The 17,425-nt window shown below is 47.5% G+C and overlaps 1 protein-coding gene across 1 annotated transcript in view; it reads left to right on the top strand.

Moving 5' to 3' along the window:
- Positions 1-14,253: 14,253 nt before the first annotated feature.
- LOC119449550 (uncharacterized) overlaps positions 14,254-17,425 on the top strand; it is a 39,482-nt gene continuing 36,310 nt past the window's right edge. The window contains exon 1 of the mRNA XM_037712742.2: positions 14,254-14,668. The gene's annotated coding sequence lies outside the window, so the exon portion shown is untranslated. The remainder of the gene's footprint in view (positions 14,669-17,425) is intronic.

Genomic DNA, 17,425 nt, shown 5'->3' with positions numbered 1-17,425 from the left:
AGAGACCAAAGATAAGCAATCATATTCAACTTTCCGATAATCGATACGCGAGACACGTATATAAATTAAAACTTTACCACTGTGGAAATACGAATGCATTCTGAAATGCCAAAAGTACAAGACACATCAAAGTTAAACAATGGATTCATCTGGCTTGCCCTTATTTTTTTCGGTTATGTGCAACGTTATTATAAAGTGATAAATGCGTTTAATAAGAGAAATGGTCAGCGCATCCGAGAAATGAACTAAGTGCTCCTTCATCGCTTGATCGCTAACCGTAGGAGAACGTATTAAATGTAGGGCTGTTCGCATAATGAAACTTCCGAATCGAATTCAGTGCGAATATTACGTGCAAAAGAACACGATAGGATTGTGAGACACGCCGTAGCGGGGGCCTCCTGAATAATTTTGACCAGCTGGGCTTCTTTGAAGTGCACACAATGCACGGTACACTGGAGTTCTTGCATTTCAACCGCATCAGAATGCGGCTGCCGCTACGTTGTCTTCCGGAAAAGTGGAACCTGTCCATTGTGGAAAATTAGTCAAGATGCGAGTTGGGGCACGCGTGATGAACTTGTACGATGCCTTTAAAAATGAGCTGTAATGTATAAATATTAAAAAGAAGAAGAAAACGCGTCCTTGAGAACATCAAAATTATATATCTTTATGAACAAGGAAAGAAGGGAAACCGAGATGCTCGATTTTTGTTAATCATGGTCATATAAAACCAACAGACAATGAAGCCAATGAAAGTATCGGTGAAATTAGCTGTGGTTGAAATGGAAATTAGAAAATATTAAGGAAAAGGGAAATGAAAGTGGAAAAAAGGACAACTTGTCGCAGGCTGGAGGCGAACCCACAAACTCAGCATTACGAATGCGTTGACTACCAATTGTGCTATATAGTATATTGTAAAGACAGCCAGCCGGTCACCCGCCAGAACGTCTGTTTACTTGCTCCTCGTCTTCTTGTGTCCCTCCGTTCGTTTTCCTTCCCCGCGCTGCCTTATGCATTTCAATCTTTAGACTCGCCCACGCTGCAAGTTTCCGGTGTGGCTTGCAGCCTGTGACGCCTTAACTTGGCATACGGAGTCGATGACGTTGGCTTTGGCGGTTGTAAGAGTGCGCGGGTGATGTAAACCACAGTCGACAAGATTGTAGTAGTCGTCGTCGTTGAGGCAATGTAGAAGTAAGTCGTCGTCGTTGAGCCGTCCAAGCATACCAACAGCTTCTCTGGCGGTTGCCACCGAGTGTTGCGCTCCGATCGAGGCTTTTGGAGACACCTACTTGCCCAAAGAGCAGATAAAGTTGTTTACATCGCACAGGACACCGATAGCGCAGGCGATGTCTTTGTACCTGCCGCAAGAGAATGTTTATGCACGTGTCTGCTCCATTGTTCCCTGCTCGGGAATGGTTTGGGTAGCGCTCGTCGACGTATACAGCTTGAACATCGGCGGTTCCGAGTGAGCACTGATGTCGCGCGCACGTTTGTTCGGTTAGGTGCGAGCCGACGGCGCTTCAGTTGACGTGTGAACCACTGGCTTTGCAGGTATTGCGCCTTCGATACTTCCCACTGGCACTGTCGGCACTGTCTCGAGCTGACAATAAAGACACAAGAAGCAGTACATGCTGCTGAATCGTCATTGTCCCAAGGTGGATTAAAGGGGGATTCCACGGGCAACTCTTCGATAAATGTGACCTAATTCGGGTTGGTTGCCTTGGCTTCTTCCAGGGAAACCTCACAGGATAAAACTCCGAGGATAAGACTCCGATTGCTCAAGAAGCTTGTCGTTTCTCGGGTGTATGGAAAGGCCGGGTTTCTGCAGTGGCTGTGCGTCACGTAAGAGTGGTGCCAGCGCTTCAGTGTAGCCAAGCGATGACGAAACTAGGGGCTGCGTCACCGAGTGCCGTGGTGGTGTAGTATTCTCGCTATCTCGCAGTGATGGTGAGGTGCCGGATAACGACGCAGAGTCTGAGACCCGCAGCGGAAACAACAGGCCGCGGCTAGTGTCTATAGCGAGGTGATCTGCGAACCTGTCTGTCGTGTGACTGTGGGGCCCAGTTGCGGCGTTGAGGAGATGCCCCTCCTCATAAGTCCCGTTCGAGGAACACTGCTGGTCGGACTGGCCGCAGGCAGAGGGGAGCCAGCCTAAAGCAGCTATCAGAGATACACCCCATTCAGGCCCGGACCACAGCTTGACGCCTTTGCATTTTGTCCCATGGCTTAAATGGCTGCACAGCGAAGTAGGTTTGCTGCAACCAGCGATCTTTTGTAGTCTGGTCAAGCATGGTGATCACCCAGTGCATTTATTGCTCCCACCCGAAGGTCCGCATCATCCGCGCGACCATGAAACTCAGGTTGGTAACTCAAAGCCGACAACGAACTGCGGGAAGAGCACGGTCTCCGCCTGGCTGGCTCACCAGCTGCCCAAAGACCAAAGATCAGGGGCGGCGTCCGCGGACACTGTAGTGGTCGTAGTACGTACGGCTGCGAGATCTACCACCAAGGAAGCGTGGACCGTATCCTTTAGTGGCTTGGAAGTCGAAGTGGTCTCTGGTGGGACCACCGTGCCAATGGAGGCATGGACGGCGTTCCAAGGCAGGAGGTGTCGGCCACACCGTCACTTCCAGAGACCTAGACCACTTTCTGTCCTCAGCAGTCGGCAAAGCTGCTCCCAAACTCATCAACACCGGGGCACAAGGAGGCGTCAGATCGTTTAGTACTTCAGGGGCTACCTCTTCAGAAATGCCACCTGTCCACGGATCACAGTTGAGAGATGCTTTCTGACCCGTCGGAGCCACACCTTCATCAGCCGAATGCACGGCAGTCATTTGCCGAATGTGTGACCCTTCGCCAAGCGCCGAGTAAAGTCTCACTGACGGAGGCGAAGCCGACTAACACGGTTGAAGTCATCATGATCGAAAGCCTGCCCGTACGCTGAAGACGCGCAAGGGACCACAAGATTCTCAACAGACCACCGATGCGCAAGACGCGCAAGAGACCTACGCAAGAGACCACCGCAAGAGACCACAAGAGACGCGCAATGACCAGACGCGCCACAGACAATCAATTTTCAAGCTTACTGTGATGCCGTCCATGCATCCTCCGACTGGGACGCCCCAGAGAAGCAGTGACCAAGCACGGTTGGAGTCACCTGGTGTCACGCCTATTTATGCAGGTGTCACCATGATTAAACGGGGATTGTATGAGGGGTTCTTCGACTGTTCACTTTTCCTTACTTCCATGTAGTCGGCCGCCGCGCGATCCCCCTTCTCTACGGCGGCGCCTCCGCCACCACGTGGGCCGCCGTCAACGACATAACACATACGACCCTTATTCAAACTTCAGACATGAACGACACGGTAGCACGCTGTATTTGGTCAAGCTATGGCTATTCAAGCGCATCGCCGGCCGCTGTTCCTTTTGGCCGTGGTTCGCATCGTCTGCGAGATCTGAGACCAGAGCCATCTTCGGTGCCTCTCCATTGCCAAGTCGCACCCTGGTCGAGTGTAAGGAAGAAAAGCGGCACTCCATTTTGGGCACTCGCACGGGGGACGCTAGAAGGGAAGAGGACGAGGCAGAGTAAGCAGGCGATCGCAGGAACGGCCTCTTGTCTGTTTTCATTACAGGTAGTAGTACTTGCGGCGATGGTAGGGTAGCGGGCTCCATGACCAAGGAAGCGTGGACGGCAACCCTTGGCAGGAGGGACCCGGAACGCCGAGGACCCACGAGGACTCGTGGCTTTCCGTCTTGTGACTGTACTTTCGATGACTGCTCCGCCATTGTAGAAAGCCGGTTATTGTTGTTGTTGTTGCTGCTGCCTCAAAATGATGATGATTATGATTCTGTAAAGATACAGAAATAAATAAAAAAAATTAATGAAAAAATAAATAAAAAGAAAATAAATGACTTATTTAATGGCACAAGCCCACTGTGGGAGATAGGCCACAAGCCGGATGGTAAAAACGGGGAAATAAATGAATAATAGAAGATGAGAAAGAAATCGATTATAAATGAAATAGAACATCCGCCAGAACGTCTGTTTACTTCCTCCTCGTGTTCTTCTGTCCCTCCGTTCCATTCCTTTTCCTTGCCCGCACTCTGGCTTGTGCACTATATATATATATATATATATATATATATATATATATATATATATATATATATAGGGTGTCCCAGCTATCACGCATCACCAATGTTAAAAAAATAGAGGAACGGCGTTACGCGAAGCCAACATAGTGCGTATTGTTTCCAGTACAGTGGAGTTGCCGCCAGTAATTGCACATATTGCAATTTACTAATTGTAGCCTGTGAGTTCGCAAGGTAGATCCAATTGGAACGAATTCTGAGCATGACACTAGTTACGATATATTAATTATCGAACTTTGCGAAGAAGTGCATTGGCGGTCCTGTTACATTGTGCTTCAATGCATAAAATGGCGTTTCTTGAAAGTAAGTGGTACGACAGTGCATTTTTGCTGCAAGTTTTATGGTGCATATTTCGAAAATGATGTCATCCACAGAGTTCGTTTCAAGTGGATATGTCTTGCAGTCTCCCGAGTTACAATTTGTAAATTGCAATGTGACTCAAAATAACTAGTTAAAAACCTGATTGGTGAACTTGTGTTAATTAGTAGATAATGTATTTCGATTTCTCGTGCAAGTAATGTTCGCCTCTTCGAGTAGACCAGCTCCGGAATTGTACTATCTGCCATCGGCAATCTTTAAAAATTACTTATTCTTCGCAGAAATGCTTGGTATACGAGTATACAGATGTTTCAGCGAACACTTTCAAAATTTATTTAAGGTTGCCTGTGGCAGATAGCCCAATTCTAGTTAATGAGCTGGTCTACTCTAAGAGGCGGGCATTACTTCCAGAAAAAATTGAAATGCATAATCGACTAATCAACAAAAATTCACTAATTAGGTTTTTAACTATTTACCTGATAGCCCATATTGTAATTTACTAATTGTAGTCGCGGAGTTCGCAAGGCGGATCCATTTGGAATTAATTCACTGGATGACACCAGTTTCGAGATAATAATTCCCGAACTTTGCCGAGAAATGCATTGGCGTTCCAGTTAATTTTGTGCTTCAATGCATGAAGCGACGTTTTGTTAAGAAACTGTGTTTTCTTGGATTTTCAGAAGGCCTTTGATAATGCTGCACATGCGCGATTATTACACAAATTATCCTTTCTTGGTCTGCCCGTTACGTTGCTTGACTGGATCAAGGCTTATCGTAGTGACCGCAGGCAAACAGGGGTTACAAATTGCTGTCTGTCGGAGCGCATCTCCGTATCACCAGGTGTTTCCCAGGGCTCTGTTTGTGGGCGTTAGCTTTTCTTGGTATTTATAAATGACATTTATATACTCACGGAATAACAAGTAAAATTCGACTTTATGCTGATCATTATGCAATCTACCTCCGAATAAGCAATCTTGCTGATACAACCCTTCTACAGCGTGACTTGAGCCACATTTATCAGTGGTGTGAGAGGTGGACCATGTATTTGAATGCCTCCAAATGCCAATATCTATCATTTATGCGCAAATATTCTCTAGTTGTTACAGTTTAAATCAATTGCCACTTACGAGGATTTCAGTTTATGAATATCTCGGTGCGTATTTTTCTTCCGACCTTACCTGGAACAAGCAGCTTGAACACGTACGTATCCGTGAAGGCAAGTAGAATGTTGAACATCATTAAATGCAACTTTCGCAAGAAACTACTTAGTGTGAAAGAAATGCTTGATCATACGACCTATATTGGAGCCAGGCCTATGCTGGAATACGCTTGCGCTGTCTGGAACCCTCAATCTTCAAGTTTACATGCTATTCTTGAGCATGCTCAAAATAGAGCTGTCTCTCTCGGCAGTGTAACACCAATAAAAACTATGAGTACATTAGGCTCGACACCATTGAGCGAACGGTGACTCAGGGAAGAACTGAAGTATACAGTACAAAATATACTTTGAAAAATATCGAGACAAAGAAAGATGGCTGCCTTCTGCCTCCACATATTGTGTCTTGTCGTCGCGACCCTGCCTGAAGGTCCGTGAAATACAGTGTCGGACCAATGTTTGTAAATACTGTTTTTTCCACGTTATTTCTAAATGGAACAATCTGCCTAAAACGGTTACCGATTACGATTCTGATTACGCGCATCGCTTTCCGAGTACAACGTCGCTGCTCACACATATTGCTTCTGTTTGCTTTACTCTGGTCTTCTATGCTTTATGCTTGTCATTTGTGGTCAATTCCAATATGTAAACCATGTTCGGCCTCCCTGCAATAATGCCTTGTTGGCGCTGTAAGAAACTGTGAATAAATAAACAAATGGATCGCATACACTATACAGCAGTAGCAACCGCCGCTATTAATGTCCATCATGAAGGCCTGTAGATCTCAGCAACCGAGTACCAAAAATAAAGCCTTCTGCGCGGGGTTTGGGAGCACTGGCCTAGAACGTTTTCTTCTGATGGTGGACGATTGTAGTAAATGCGACGCCGAGCCACAAACAGCACAACATGGTCTGTTCGCGTTGTGGTATCCCAGGTGGTAGATGTAGTTATATATTCGGGTACAACGCACGTAAACGACATACGGTTACGACGTTCGAGTCCCACAGGGGCTATGTACATTCACGGGACGTCAAGTGCATTCCCGCCGCAGCGTCAGTTCGTGAAAGCGACCCTATAGCCCACGTCGCTCGAATTATCTCAACGCAATGTCGCTAATCGATTTTGTACGACCTTGACGAAAAGTGTACAGCATAGTCCGCCTTTGAATGTATTGGCAATTTCCACCGACAAGTCAGTCTAGCGTGCTTATGAGTTACTTCATTTTCGACTAGACAGCCCGTATTATATATCCCCAAAGTTGCTAAATGCTATGTCGCACACCAGGCTGAGGACAGTGATCCCATGGCGCACACAGTGCATCGGTTTATGCATTGAAAAATCTGACAACGAACGTAAACGACATATGGTTAAACCGTTCGAGTCCCACTAGAGCAATGTATATTCACGGGACATCGAGCACATCCCAGCCGCAGCGTCAGTTCGTGAAAGCGACCCTATAGCCCACATCGCTTGAATTATCTCAACGCAATGTCGCTAATGAATTTTGTACGACCTTGACGAAAATTGGCCAGCATAGCCCGCCTTTGAATGCACTGGCAATTTCCGCCGATAAGTCAGTCTAGCGTGTTCATTCATGAGTTACTTCATTTTCGACTATACAGCTCGTATTCTATATCCCCAAAGTTGACAAATGCTATATTGCACACCCGGCTGAGGACAGTGACTCCATGGCGCGCACAATGCATCCGGCCACGCATTGAAAAATGTTATCCTCACCGGAACATTGGTTCTACATGCGTTCTTTAACGTGCACCCAATGCACGGTACGCGGGCGTTTTACAGCGAAGCTCTATAAGGCTACCCCGGCAAATTTTCTGCGTCTGTGCGTGCACACCGTCGCGTCGACAAAGACAAATTTTCGTCCCCAGAGCACACCTGCGTGCGCGCGTTACAGCGTACTAGAATTCTAGTACACTGTACGCGCCTGGCGAACGTGCGCACACGATGTATCTGTCCTTGATGAGTGGGCGCTCTGTCCGTTGCGTCGGTCGCGCAGAGTGCTACGACCGCAATCGACATCCGGGCAAGACTTTAAATAAAAAATCACAGCATATCCACGGGGTGAATGATGATGAGTGGGCGAAGCTCCGGAGGGAATCATCGGATCTCCCGCTTAAGGGGACGCTAGCACAAACGCGTTAGAAACGTGCAGTACTCTCTAGTAAGGGGGAGCGGCAACAGCGTCTTACGCAGCCATTTACACATGCCGGAACGTGCACCACGTTTGCCGACGCCATCACATGACTGCTGAGAGAGTATACCCCCCGTATTCATAAACGCTCCTCGACTTGAACTTGACTTGCCACCGCCTTGGGCAGCGCGTTCGAAACGCGTTGAAGGTAAGGCGGAGAGGCCACAGCGTCTTACACCAGCTTCTTACACGGGCCGTAACCCGCTAGCACAAACGCGTTAGAAACGCGCTAGAAACGCGGCCTTTCGTTAATGTTGGGTATTTATTGCCATCGTGGTGCGTGTGTCTGTGTGCGCTTCGTGGCGTAGTGGGCTAACGCCGCGCGCTCGGAAGCGAGGGGTCTCTGGTTCGATTCCGCGCTACGGACACAACTTCGGAATTTTTTTTCTCATTTTTCTCAGACTGGTTACACACTACTCCTACGACGACGGGGACGGAACGGGTGCCGCTATAAGGAGCTTCGCTCATAAAAATTGCAATGACGTTCACTTCGTGAACACGGTTACGCGCAAGCGTATATGGACGCCGCGAACGTGCACCGCGGCGTCGATGCACCAACGGAAAGGGCGCGAACGAGGTCGCGGACGCTACATTGATTAGAGAGCCTACATGCAGCGTTGCATGTAGGCTCCCTAACATTGATCTCGACAGTGCGACGCCTTGCGGTGGTGGCGCTTGCGTAACATCGGCAACAGCTTCGCTGTACTGTACACCCCCTTTCACAGGGTGGAATAGAGAGGGAAATTTTTGAAGCGGAAGCTTCATCAGGCTACCTCGAGCAGCCTTCGGCGACTCAGCACTTTTCACCTTGAGAGCGATAGAGGTCAAACCCCAAGAGAACATTAAGGCGCGACGTTATCGTTGCTCACACTTTGTCTCGCATTATTTACAAACTTATGCCTCGGATGATTGAGTATGACAGCCCACAGACAAATATCATGAAACAAAACACCGGCAGCGCAGGCCTTTTATGTTAAATATTCTCAAACTAATTATTAAAAGTGCGAAACAAAAAATTGACAGTCACTTTAGCATACGCCAAAGAGGGTGAAGGCGAAAGCCTGCGCGCTCAAGTGACATTCATTAAATTACTTGGTATTCTCATTCATACGCATTGTTACTTTTGAAGCGAAAGCTTCATTACGCTACCTCGGGCAGCCATCGGCGACTCAACACTTTTCACCTTGAGAGCTAGAGCTCAAACCACACCGACGTTATCGGCACGCGGGCGAGCGCCATCACACGCCGAGCGCGTCGGAGCGCATTGGCGGCGCGTCCGGTTACATTGGCGGCGCCAATACGTCGAACCATAGGTCTAACTATAGCCGCTGTTGTTCTCGCCAACGTGACATAACGTGTGCGCGCGTTCATGCTCCGTCGGACTATATGTAGGCCTTGCCGCCGTTGCCCGACTAGAGTTGGGCCTGGCTGCGAGTTGCAACCAAGTCTCACTACTTTCCTGATCACCGCAGTGTCTTCATAGGCATAAAAAATTATGAATAAACACTGTATTCATTGCAAACATGCCTGTATATCATTGCGAAACCACACCTCCGCCACAGCTCGACAATGGGCCTAGCCAGGGCAGTGAAGCTTTCGCTATCAACCAGGGTTAACCAAAGCTAAACCACACCGATTTCTTGCATTTCGCCCCCATCAAAATGCGGCCGCCGCGGCTGGAATTTGATCCCGCGACCTCTGGCTTAGCAGCGCAAAACCAAAGTAATTATCTGACTGGCTTTGGAAGCCTGCGTTGCTCTATGGACTATATTTCTTCCACTGTGTTTACGGATATCACTGTGTTTACTGTGCCACTGTGTTTACGGATATCAAGAAGACATTTAGCTCAGCCACCCACCCGTCTGTTTAGAATGAGTTGCTCAGTGCATGGCCGCACTTGAACATGGCCACACTTGAACATGCTGCAAGATAGGCATATGTAAATTACGACCAGTGATGACGAGAGGTATTCGCACAAATTAGGAAAACGAATGCCCCAAGAAAGCGGAGAAGCGGCTGATAATCGTCCCGGAGCACTTATATACGGTGTGTCACAACAGTCCGTATACTGCAGCTCCCAATGTCAGCTTTCTGGCATCTTCCTTATGATCTCTCTGGTTTTGGAAATACCGGTGGTTGAAACGTCAATCCAAGGCCATCACAACAAAATAATAATAATAATAATAATAATAATAATAATAATAATAATAATAATAATAATAATAATAATAATAATAATAATAATAATAATAATAATAATAATAATAGTGGCGTCATAACAGCTGCAGCGATGCAGCAGGCCTCACATAACCTGTTTTACAGGTATAACAATGCTTCTTTCGTGTGAACACAGATAGGTCATTTACCAAAGAAAGAGCGTCATCATCGTATCTCATGCAGGATTTGTACGAAAAATGCGCATACTGGCTTAGACAACAATTGTCGTCAGCAACACAGGAGCTTATAGCCATTTAAAATTAAATTCTGGGTTTAACAGTGCCAAAACCACGATATGTTATGAGGCCCACCTTAGTAGGGCACCTCGGATTAATTTTGACCACCTGGGGTTCTATAACGTGCACACAATGCACCAGTACACGGGCCTTTTGCATTTCGCCCCCATCGAAATGCGGCCGCCGCAGCCGGGATTTGATCCCGCGACCTCGGTTTTAGCAGCGCAACACTAAAGCCACTACGCCACTATAGCGGGCAGCCATTTTACTAGCCATCGTCTTTAGCAAAATATAAATGGCGCCACAAAAGTGGGTCGCCGTTACATATTCCATAGCGGATCTCATTTGTATATTGAAAATGGCACTGCGGGGTCAAAAGGACGCACGTGTTTTATTTGCTTACATAAAAGATACTACACGAGCAATATATATAGTTAAAATAAGAGGTGGCGTTCGGGTGGGTTCCAAGTCCCTGCGGAATCAAAGTAAGTTAAATGACGGATGCAGTGGCCTAAAGGGGCTCATAACAGTTCAGAACACATGATGTGTTTTACGAAGCCTCAGAAGAGGATCATTTTAATCTTAATCTAGTTGGTTTACACTGCAGAATGCACAAGGGAATCAGCGTTATATGTACTTAACTCGCCGCAGTAGCTGAGCGGCAGTGGCGCTGCGCAGCTGAGCACGAGGTCGTGGGCTTGATCCCGGCCGCGGCGGGAGCATTGAGATGAAGCCGAAATGCAAAAACAGTCGTGTACCATGCATTGAGTGCACGTTAAAGAACACCAGCTAATGAAACCCTAAGTGTTGCGCGTAAAACTGCAGATTTAAATATATATATATATATATATATATATATATATATATATATATATATATATAATGCGTTGTTAACCGCTACTGCAAGATCAGCTTCTGCAATGCATTGACACGTCCCCGCATCGTGTGCATCTCAACTGCTTACGTCCCGCATTTTTAATTTACAATCTAGGGCGTTTCCTCTCCACTATGTTGATGTTGGCAATGACGAGCAGTAAGTATACAGTTTACCACTCGAGTGTCCCAAACATACAACAATACAGACGGCGCTTCGAAATGTTTTCTCGGTGTATGCTTGATCCACTTTTCTCACCTCATAAGGTGTTGGGTCCATGGCAATGAAAAGCAGTGAACGCACACAGGCAGTTTTTTTGTACAAAAACATTTGGTTGATGAGCAGTGACTACACAACACCGTTTTGTGTTTTATTATGTGCATCTCCTCCGGCACCCATTTCGACTTCAACTTTTTGAGGAAGACTACATTACCTGTGAGTTGCTGGATTCTTTTTTCGATGTTATTAATTCGCGCAAAAAAATAGTGTCCTTTCATCAATATATTTAAATTATAAATTATATGAAACTAAGTATTCTAGACAGCATAATACGGCGAGAAAGAATCAATAAATATTAATTTTGATAAGTATATCTATGCATTCTTTTTTCTTCTTCTTCATTGCGCATTTCCAACTTTACCTGGCAGCCACTAGTTGTCACTCGTTCGAGTGTGTAAGTTCACATGCACAATGAGTGAGTGAGTGAAATAACATTTATTAGGGGTCCGACGAGGACGCGAACTCGTCGCGCACCCGGCTAGTCCGACGTCGAGACCGGCAGGTCTAGCCCACCGGCCCGGTCGCGGGCACGCCGGACAGCCAGGATTTGCTTGTCTAGAGCGGGGCTACGCAGAAGCGAGTCCCACTCATCCTTGCTGAACTTGGGGTATCTCGACCCGCGCTCCCAGAGCATGTGGGCTAGAGTGGAGGTCTGCCCGCAGGACGGGCAGGCGTCGTCGCGATATACGTCAGGGTAAACTTCGTGCAGAACGGCCAGACACGGATATGTGCCGGTCTGTAAAAGTCTAAGCGTAACAGCTTGCGCCCTATTCAATTTGGGGTGAGGGGTTGGAAAGACCCTTCTGGACATGTAGAAGAATTTTGTTACCTCGTTGTGAGTAGCGGGAGCATCCCTGTGGCCGTAGGGGGGAGGGGTGTCGGCTCTCCTTACAGAGGAAGCGCGGTCGGTGAGGTCGCGCGCAGCCTCGTGAGCAGACTCATATGCTTAGCGGCCTGTTCTACAGGAAAGCGCCACTACGACTTCAGCTCCTCTTGTCCAAAACGCACGACGTATTTGCTTCATGAATACGTTATACAACCACCGTTTGTTGTGAACATCGCCTTAGCAAACAGCCCGAAATTTTGGCCACCACAACTGCAGTTTCGATTGCACTATTTATCATACCGCGAATGAGACAATTAAGTCGTAGGAGTTGCTAATGAACAAATGAGCGAACGGTCAATAACTTTGGCTGACTGGCTGTCCAGATTGACTGCACACAAAGCAGTCGAACCATCGCATTTACGCCTTCGTTTCGTCTTTCTCACTGGAAAACAAAAGGAAATAAAAGCAGGCAAGAAAAATCAAGTGGGTGTATCCCTGTCCCGAGTTCATCGCACCGGTCACTGATTAGATTATAAAGAATAGAGCATTGTCTGCGTTTGAAAACAACAAATGTTTTCTTTTTCCGAACGATTTGCTCGTATTGTGACTTTCCTGACGGCGCTTCTTCTTTAAAAGCCAGAAAATCCTCTTCACTCGTCACTCTTATCATTACTGCTTTCGATTATGTTTCACCGTGCACCAGACATAGAGTGAAGACTTGCCGGCACCATTGAGCGTTGCTAAGACTTCATTATGTATTAAAAAGGAGTGGGTCATGACCTCCGGGAATTCGTTCGCAAGTGTGGCGATTTTTGTTGCGTTCTCAGATAGACGAACCTACAAAATGATGCCTATACTGTCGTGATAATTCTTTTATTTATACGCTCTTCCTTTCTTTCTTTCCTTATTTATTTATTTATTTATTTATTTATTTATTTATTTATTTATTTATTTATTATTTTCCTTTTTATTTTTTATTATTATTTTCTTTGTGGTGAAGGGAACGTAACGGGGAGAAGAGGGGGGGGGGGGGTCGCATTTTGTTGATTCAGTGGCTATATAGTAACTTTGTAACCCCGCTTCATCATGCGGAGCAACGAAGGTCATCACAGCAATATACTAAAGTATATATATATAGATAGATAGATGTAGGCAAGAGACGACGAACTTTTGGAAATAAGACATATTTACGTTTTCGGCTGGTGGACCAGCCTTCATCAGAGTAGTGACACCACAATCACCACGGTGTTACTGTACTCTGACGAAGGCTGGTCCATCAGCCGAAAACGTTCAGTAAATATGTCTTATTTCAAAAAGTTCGTCGTCTCTTTCCTGCTTCTGTTCACGTCGGGTCCAGCGTGTTCACCTTTCAAGAAACCACCTATATATATATATATATATATATATATATATATATATATATATATATATATATATATATATATATATATATAAACCTTGGAAAAGGATAATTGCATAGCGAAATTGGCAGCGGTGACGACTTCTTTTTCCATAGCAGTTCAGCTAGCGAAGAATCCAAAAGTGGTTTGCCGGTTCACTGGGCGACGTGTGTGATTTTTCTTTCTTTTTCTTCATCGTTTTCGGTTCTTACTTTATTTGTCATTTATTTCGCTATTTAAGATGTGAAGAAGGCTCACCAAATATAGAATAGAATGAAGGAAGCTGAAACCCCACTACGAAAAAGCCCTTCCCATTACTCGGACTCCCAGCACCACTTATACCAAGTGGGTGCCGTGATCTGTCCATGACTTTCGTGCGAAGAGAAAACGTTGGAGTTGTAGAGGGGTAAAAACATGGCCGCCTCCAGAGCCGCCTCCGCAAGGAGGCCACGCACAACAACTCTCGTGCCTCTATCAGTCAAGTCACGGCCTCGCTCCAGCCGGCGAATGCAGCCGACCAGCCACGCCGGCGGAAGTTTGCCTAGCGTGGGAGAGAGAACGAGAGCGGCGAACGCGACCGAGGCCGGCCGAGAGGAGGCTAGGCAAGCAGCGGAGAGAGAATCTAAACAGGTGTTGGGTTCCCGCGTGCAGCGCGGCGACCACCGACAGGCCCCGGATACATTCGCCGCGAATATTGAGTGCGTCCTTTGGAAAGTTCTTCTCCGGTTGAAACACCAGTGGTGTTGAAGAGAACAGCCTTCTTCGACGGTCAACCTTGCGACCTGCGCCTAGCAGCAACAGCCACTTGCAGCCACTGAGCCGCCGTCGAGTTTGTTACGCCGAGTGCCGCAGCAGCCTGGGCGGCGTCGCATGGCAAGTGTGCTACGGTCGGAGCGGCGGCGGCAACGGCGTGCAGCCAACGCAGCTGCGCCGGACTCCCCCGCCGTTGCCGTGGTCGCTGCCTGGTGAACATGCCCTGAAACCGCGACGAACAGTGTCCTGTGAGTATTTCCGTACCGCGAAGATCGGCAGGGAGTCGAACGCTTCTGGGCAGCGCACACAAGCGCGACCGACCCAAGCAGGAACCGGCGCGCGTGTAACGGCGTACTCGAGGTCAACTTCGTGCTGCCGCGCTGAGTCACGCTTAAGATTTGCAAGCTCACAGCATTGCTATTATTGTGATCAGAACAATCTTTCTTGTCTCATTTGGGAGATTCAATTAACTTTCGGCTTCCTCTCGCACTGTCCGAGGATTCCTGCGTTATTTTTCCAAGTAAGGCTGCGTTGTTGTGGGATGCGCGTCGTAACGGAGCGGAAGAGAAAACAGGCGGAGGCGGAGGCGTGCGCAACGTTGGCCGCATCTGCCCCAAGCGTGCCGCCATCGCGTTGTGGCGGTTGTCCGACTTCAGCCCCTAATAAGAAGATGCTGACTGACCGCCTAGCACGCAATGTGACTTTTCACTCCTAAGCTCCTCAATGCGTGGGGGTTAGAGCTCGGCACTCATTAAAAAATCTTTCCCGTGGCTGCTCAGAAGGTGGGTGTAAAAGAACAGGTTGCATAAATAACATAGCCGCGAGCTTTCAGCTCAGCGGTGTATCGAAGTTAATGTAGTGGTTTGTTCTTTGGCAAATAAATATCTACCGCACTTATCGTCGTCGCCGCTGAGAGGTGTAATTCGTCATTTTTCAACTACAGAACAACCTGGTGGTCGTACCAGTTTAAACGAACTCTCGTTCACAATTCAACGTTGGTTCTACACAGCGTATGCAAGACTAGCCGCTACTTTTTTTTTTTTTTTTTTCTGCGATGCCAGAGTATAACCAGCGTGAGAGGGAATGTTGGAGAGGGCAGCCGCTCGCCGTGGCTCATTAGCATGCAGAGCAGATGTTCGTACTCGGCAACGCCGCGCTTGCGCAATTGCAAATATAAATCGTCGCTTAGGAACCGGCACCGTGTGTGCGAACGTGTGCGTGTGCTTGTGCGAAGTAAAACAGCAGTGAAAAGCAAGGTAGTTTTGCAGGATCCGCACAAGACACTCCCCTTCCCTCACGCCGCGTACACTGCACGCAGCCAGTTGGAGCAGTTGTATACAGCAGAGACGCCGGTCCATGGTTCTTTTTTTCATCTCTTCGAACTGGGGCGCGCGTTGCACGCAGCGATTGGAGAGGCAGCTGCGACTTCCTGGTGCAGCGCGTGCGTGAAGGATGAGGAACTGAAAGAGAGATGAAGAAAGAAAGAAAGAAAGAAAGAAAGAAAGAAAGAAAGAAAGAAAGAAAGAAAGAAAGAAAGAAAGAAAGAAAGAAAGAAAGAAAGAAAGAAAGAAAGAAAGAAGCAACCTGTCTCCCCTACGACCGTGACCGGACGGAGGCCGGTGGCCGCGGACGGCCCATTGTCGATGATGGGCTGCCAGGGTTCCGCGTTTGGGACATCCGCGAACCTCTAGAGGAGCCGCTGTGTGGGGCCATTGTTCCGTTTGTGTCGAGCACCGTTACTGCGTCCCGGCTGCGCGTAAAAGTAGAAGCAAGCACGAAAACAGGGTGCGCATCGCGTCTTTCCAACGTGTGGGACACAGGCCGTCGCGCGAGGTAGTTCAGTGGCCGTATTTTGTCAGGATTCTTTTCCTTCGATTGGGTATCCGCTCGAACAGCGTCAGTAGCTGATAGAACGCGAGTTCAGACGTCGGGGAGGCCGCGGTGGCGGCCGGGATTCGCGATGGGCTCACACCCCGATTCCGTGGGTTCAAATAACGGATACATTTCATGTCACCCATCCAGCCAACTGATCCGGACTGTAGCGGGAGCGCGGCTTCACGCGATCCAGCAAAGAATGGCAAAATTAATGAAAAAAAAATGCATTCACAACACAGGGCCTTCAATCTTCCGATAGCTCCATGTTCCGAAATCCACAGTAACGGCGCTAAGAAATTTATTTCGCGTTTGTCAACCGTTTAAATATAGTATCGACTGTACTGCTCAGCCCAGTAAGATGTGCATAAACCACGAATGCCTAAATAAATATAGCTGCGCCTCCACCCTAACTTTACGTGGATTGAATTTCTTACGAGACCACGATATTATTAGTAACACTTTCTGCATCGACCATACCTTGGAGGGCATTCCTGCCATACACTCGGAGATCCAGTAGGCTTCAGAAAGTTCTGGCGTGATATGTTTGTCGATCATATTCCCCCTGGTAAAGCACATCGCGCAAGTTGTTTATTCTTTTGCAGCCTACGGTCGTTTGTTTTCTTAGAACAGCTCTGTTCTTCGAGACAGGGATCGCTGGGGATGGCGCATTGTGGTCGTACCTGAACTCCATATTCGTCGTGAACACTTGGCGAGCTGACTGGTGGTGATGCCGGTTGAAGCCATGCAACGCTGATTGTCGTCAGTAGACAGGGTCGTTCTCCGCAAATTGTCAGCGAACAGCTTCCAAGGCGGTAAGATACAGCAGGAGACAAAGTTGGCGAGAAGGGCCGGGTGCGAGTTGAATGGGGAAGCAGTTACAAAAAGGTACTCAGCATCAATGTCTAGAATAACTTGGCTGGATGTTGCATGTGGCAAGCAAACATTCAAGGCATGTCGTGACTCGTGAGCCGACATAACTGCGTACAGGGTGATCATTTTTAAGTTTTAAGGAATGTTTAACAATCGTCTGTGGCAGATAGCATAATTCTTGTCCTTGAGCTGGATTTTTCGAAAAGGCGGACATTACTAGCACGATAAATTGAAACACACATTCAGTTAATTGACAAAAA

Source organism: Dermacentor silvarum, chromosome 4, assembly GCF_013339745.2.
Source record: "Dermacentor silvarum isolate Dsil-2018 chromosome 4, BIME_Dsil_1.4, whole genome shotgun sequence".
Lineage (NCBI taxonomy): Eukaryota > Metazoa > Arthropoda > Arachnida > Ixodida > Ixodidae > Dermacentor > Dermacentor silvarum.
This window is presented reverse-complemented; position numbering and strand designations above follow the sequence as displayed.